Source organism: Chrysochloris asiatica, unplaced genomic scaffold, assembly GCF_000296735.1.
Source record: "Chrysochloris asiatica unplaced genomic scaffold, ChrAsi1.0 scaffold00124, whole genome shotgun sequence".
Classification (NCBI taxonomy): Eukaryota; Metazoa; Chordata; class Mammalia; order Afrosoricida; family Chrysochloridae; genus Chrysochloris; species Chrysochloris asiatica.
This window is the reverse complement of record NW_006408642.1, coordinates 1,130,007-1,136,391: the sequence shown is the minus strand read 5'-3', so window position 1 is coordinate 1,136,391 and position 6,385 is coordinate 1,130,007.

The following is a 6,385-nucleotide window of genomic DNA, read 5'->3' as shown; positions in this document are numbered from 1 at the left end:
TCAATTCTTCTATAGTCTTCCAAGGAGCTCTGGTAGCGTAGTGGTTACGAATTGGACTGCGAACCTTAAGGTCAGCAATTCAAAACTACCAGCTGTTCCACAGGAAAAAGATGAGGCTTTCTGTTCCCATAAAGATTTATAGCCTCGGAAACCCTGTACAGGGTTGCTATGAGTTGGAACTGACTCCATGGCACATAACAACAATTCTACTCAACTCCTTACTGACATCCTCTTCATCAGTTATTCATCTGTTTAAAACAGCAGTCATTTAAAAATATGTCATTTTCTCTCAACAACCTTTATTGACTAATCTCTGGGTGCTGCCAAGTGGCAAACACTTCTAACTCAGCATCACATCCTGTCCCTCCTCTGCTCTCCAGACAAACTGAGTGACATCCACTCCTCATCCCCTGGGTCTTTGCAGACTCTTTCTCTTTTGCGTGTGTGTCATCTTCTCTCCCTGAAAGATGAACTCAGCAGTCTGGCCCTGCCGGGCTCTTACTGGGCCTTCCTTTATCTTTAACACTGACCTTCTCATTTTCCATTTCAGTGGTCTGTGTACTTCCATTTCTCCTTAGCCAGACCATGAATTTGAGTGTGAGCACCTGTCTGAGTCACACCTGGATACTCAGTTATAGCACAAGGTCTGGCCCAGAAGGCATCCATACAAACTGATTACATAAACAACACAATGTACAAGTAATTCAGGACTCCGAAATAAACAATACTGAAAGTGACTCACAGGTTTCTCAGTGGGCTGAGGGCTCTAAGCTCTGGAAGACTGCAGTGAACTCTCCAGTTGGCCACCATGGAGGGACAGCAGTGAGGTGTGTGGCCCTTGACGCCAGGGGCAGACTTGATTGGACTGGAAGTAATCTCTATGACCTGGGCTGGGATTGGTTTAGAGCCAGTGTGTGGCCCATATGGAGCTAATGAGACTCAAGGGAAGGGTAGTGGGAGGTTCTGTGAAAGTTTTTGAAGGAGGCAGACATCCTGACAACCAGCTCAAGACCAGGAGCAGATCCAGGTGTAAGATGAGTTGACCCTGTAGATGGCAGAGAAAAAAGACAAAAAGATACTGAGTTGTTGACGAATACCTGGAACTACTGGGTCAACCTGTACTGCCACCCCACTGTAGTTTCTAGAATGTGAGCCAATAAGCTTCCTTCTTTTGGGAGCTGTAGCCACTTTGAGCTGGCGTCTTTATTACCTGTGAAGCTAAATAAACATAAACATTAAACATAAGTCTCCTCACATACATGGACCCATCTAAGTTCCTCTACCACCTGTCTGTCAGTTTGTTGTACTGTGGTGGCTTGTGTGTTGCTGTGATGCTGGGGAAGTACACCATGTTTGGTGAAGTAAAGTGTGAGGATTAGGGAGACACTCTGTGAGATGGATAGACAGACACTATTGTTACAGTGATGGGCTCTAACATGCCAGTGACTGGGAGGACGATGTAGGACTAGGCAATGTCTCACTGGTAGATCAGTTTCATTGTATAGAAGGTCACCATGAGCCTGAATTGGCTTGATGGCAGCTATCTGTGAGATCCAGGAAGGACCTCCGGTGACGTGTTTTTGTCAAATTTGCAGAAGCAAAGTATTTTAAATACAGTTGATTAAACCACTCCTTCTCTCTGCTCTGACCTCTGTTCTCGTACTTCCCCACGTGTGTGGGCCACTTAGTCAAGGGAAGGATGAGTTTGGGAAGGTAGTCAATTGGGTTTGGGGAGATATAGTTACAGGTTTCATGGGAAGTTTGGGGTTTAACTAAGTAATTACTAGATGCCTGTGTAGGAATGACTTCTAAGAATTCTCTTACCATCCACAGAGATGAGTCACCTGGCGTTGGGTCATGAAGGTGCAGCAACACAGGTAACAACCTGCAGGGTACAAAGTTGGGCCAACTATTGTACATGAAACCATGTGGATGGTGGAAGAGTAGCAAAATTTGAAACATATTCTGAGGAAATTTCTTCCCATCACCAGACACAGAAGATTGTAAGTGAAGGATTCAGTTCTCCTCAAAGGCCTGGTCAAAACGAAATTTCTCTCCTGTCAAAGAGGATGGCATAAACCTCTTAATATGCCACCTGATAACAATATGGATGACAAACTGCTTAATGAGCATCTTCAATTCAAAGCAAAATGTCAAATCACCGCATAAGAAAAACTTGAAATGCCCTGAAAGCTATCAGCTTGAGAGAAGTTTCCTTATTTTTGAAATCAGTCCCCTACATTTTCATAACCTTACCAATAAGGCAGTCCCTGAGTTACAAATGTCCTATTAATGGACAACTCATGTTGCTGTTAAGTTGTTAAGTGCTGTCCAGTCGATTCTGGCTCACACGATCCTGTATAGGGTTTATGAGTTGCAGCTGGTGGGTTTGAACTGCTGACTTTGCAGTTCAAGCCGGCCTTAAGGTCCACTACATTATTCTGCAGCACCACACTGTTGTTGTTGCTAAGTGCCATAGAGTTGCCTCTGACCCATAGCAACCGTGTATAGTGTTTCCAAGGAGCAGCTGATGAATTTGAACCACCGACCTTACAGTTCAAATGACTTTGTAGTCTGACATATTAGCCCACAACGCCTCACCAGGACTCCATAAGTATAGACAACTCACACTTGCCCTTTAATGTTATGTAAATTTGTCCTCACTTTAAATCAATAGAACTAACCCTTACAACAAATTCTTCATCACAATCACCTTCATTTATTGCATCTGTAGTTTTAAAATCGTTGAAACGATTGTCCTTTTTTGCACTAAAGAAAGGCTAAGTAAGAATTTAAGTAAGGCTTATTAAGAACCATATACATCTGTTCCAATATATCTACAAATTCTACTTAAAGAAACATTTAGAAACATTTCTTGTTCATAACCTAGGAATGTGTATAATGAGCTTGTGAAACTACAAGGAACTGTAGAAAACTATCAATAATGAAAAAGATGGCCACCCATGCTAGAGAAAGGCTTAATTATCCTTCAATTAGCTCTATGGTGGTGGTGGTGGTGGTGGTGGTGGTGGTGTGCAGTGGAGTCAGTTCCAACTCACAGCGACCCTGTATAGGGTTTTGGAGTCTGTAAATCTTTAGGGGAGCAGAAAGCCTCCTCTTTCTCCCACAGAATGGCTGGTAGTTTTGCACTGCTGACCTTGAGGTTAGCAGTCTGACTCTAACCACTACATTACCAGAGCTCCTTTTTGGCTCTATATAGCAAAAGGATATTACAAAATCGTTATCATTTGATTGTGATGCAATCAAAGAGAACGCAGCCCCAAAATGGAGAGAAGTAAGTATTTTAGAGAACTGTCAGGCAATTATTTAATAAAAATCATATGCTATGTTTTTCTGAGCTTCTTGTTGTTGTTGTTGTAGGTACCTTTGAGTCGGTTCTGATGCACAACAGAACCAAACACTGCCCGGTCCTCTGCCATCCTTATAATCGTTGAGCCCATTACTGCTGCCACTGTGCCCACCCATCTCATCAGGGATCTTCTTCTTTTTCACTGACCCTCCACTTTACTAACTATGATGTCCTTCTCCAGGGACTGGTCCCTCCTGATAATATGTTCAAACAAGAGACAAAGCTACCATCCTGGCTTGTAAGGAACACTCTGGCTGTACTTCTTCTGATACAGATTTGTTTGTTCTTCTGGCAGTCTATGGTACTTTTAATGTTCTTCACCAACACCATAACAAATATGATCAATTCTTCTACTATCTTCTTTATTCACTGTGCAACTTGCACATGCATATGAGGTGATTGAAAATACCATGGCTTGGGTCAGATGCACCTTAGTCCTCTAACGGACATCTTTGTTCTTGAACACTTTATCTGTTTGATGCAATACCAAATGCCCAATGTAATATGACATTTGATATTGTGACTTTAGCATCCATGAGTGTTGATCCAAAGAAAAATTTGACAATTTCAACCTTTTCTCCAGTTACATTATATATTGGTCTACTGGTGAGGATTTTTGTTTTCTTTACATTGAGGTGAAGACCATACTGAATGCTGTTATCGTTGATCTTCATCAGTATTTTAAGTCTTCTTCGCTTTCAGCAAGCAAGGTGTATTATCTGCATATCGCAGGTTGTTAATGAGTCTTCCTGAAATCCTGATGCAATGTTCTTCTTGAGATAATCTCGAATTATTTGCTCAGCATACAGGCTAAATAAGTGTGGTGAAAGAATACAATCCTGGCACGTACCTTTCCTGATTTAAAACCATTAAGTGTCCCCTTGTTCTGTTCGAACCTACTGCCTCTTGTTCTTTGTAGACAGACCTATGGCTTAGCCACTACTAGACATCAGTAATATTTTTCTATCTCTTATGGGTTTTTTTTTAAGGAGCTCTGGTTGCATAGTGGTTACGAATAGGGATGCTAAATCTCACAGTCAGCAGTTCAAAACTACCAACTGTTTCGTGGGAGAAAGATGAGGCCTTCTACTCCCGTTAAAGATTTATAGCCTCGGAAGCCCTGTACGGGGTCACTATGAGTTGGAACTGACTCCACAGCACATGACAACAACAACAACAATGTTTTTTTTTTCAGATATTTTAACATCTCAGTGAAGCTCATCATGACTTCAAAATTATAGTCATGATAGACTCACCACTAGATCTTATTTAAAGTGTTACTATAGAACCACATATCACAAATGATATTTTACATTTTAATAATGATTTTTATATAATTCATTTTCTTGGTAATATTAGAGTTTTATTTCATTTATTTAAAAATATTACTCTTAGAAGGGGTCCATAATAGGTCCAGCCTGCCGAAGGATTCCACGGCACAGAGAAGGTTAGAACTTCTGTGATAAAGGGAGTTGAAAGTCCAAGGAGAGAGGGTTGGTGTTGTCTCTAAACACTGTGGAGTCAGTTCTGACTCACAGATACCCTGATAGGATTTCTGATGAGCGGCTGGTCATTTGAACCATTGATTTTAACAGTTTGAACCGTTAGCACTCTAGTGCTTATCCTACAGCACCATACCAGGGTAGTCAGTGGACTAAAGAGAAAAGGAATAATGCATTGTCTAGATGGTCTATCTTTGGGCTCTGAATTGGATTTTCAACTCTGTGTATTCATTCAAAGAACACATATTGAACAGTTACTATTTACTGGGATATATATTCTTTTATTTAGTATAACCCTATAGGCACCTTGGAGACCTGGTATAGTGTTGTGGGTTTGTGCTGGACTGCAAAGTAAGGTTGAACCATAAAGTGGGTAGTTCAAGCTCACCAGCTGTACCTAGGAAACCCTATTATTGTTGTTGTTGTTGTTAAGTGCCATCAAGTCAGTTCCGATCCATAGCGACTCTGTATAAGGTTTCTGAGGAGCAGCTGGGGAGCTTAAATCACTGATCTTTGCAGTTCAAAGCAACTTTGCAGTCCAGTGCATTAACCCACAGTGCCACACCAGGTCGTTATAAGTTAGAACCTCCTTGACAGCATTTAACAACAACAACGTAAGTACCTTGGACTCCTGGTGTGGCACTATAGAATCAGCACTGGACTGTGAACCACAAGGTTGGCAGTTCAAACCCACCACTTGCTCCAACAACAACAACAACAACAACAACAATGGCACTTTATGAGGCAGGCTGTATTATTAGTCCAGTGTACAGATGGAGAAACAGAGGTTCTCATAATGTTGACTCTAACTCATGGTGACCTTCCTTACAAAAGACCACAGCAATGCCTGCTCCCTGGCATCCTCAGATGGCTGGGATATTCATGTCTAGCACTGAAGCTCTTATGCCAAGCCATCTCACCAAAGGTTTTCCTTACACTTAGTGGCCTTCTACTTTACCAAACACAATGTCTTCCTCTAGCGACTGATGCATCCAGATGCCATGTCCAAAGTAAGCAGGTCAGATACTGTTCTGTTGGGGTCCATAAGATGCTCATTGGTTAATTCTTAGAAGCAGATCACTAGACCTTTCTTTCTGACCTGTCCTAGTCTAGAAGCTTCACTGAAACCAGCCTACTATAGGTGACCCAGCTGGTATTTGAAATGCCAGTGGCATAACTTCTAGTATCATAGCAACACACAAGCCACCTCAGTGTGACAGATGGATGGTGGAAACAAAGGGTTAGAAAAGCTAGATAATTCACTCAGTATCACATGGCTGCTAAGTAGAGAAGCAGGATTTGTTGAGGTGATAATGTTGCTGTTTATAGGTGCCATCTAGTCATCACCGACTCATAGCGACCTTATGCACAGCAGAATGAAACACTGCCCGATCCTGGGACAACCTCACTGTTGTTGCCACGGTTGAGTCCATTGATGCTGCCACTTGACCAATCCATCTCGTTGGGGGTCTTCCTCTTTTTCTCTGACCCTCCACCTTACCAAACATGATAT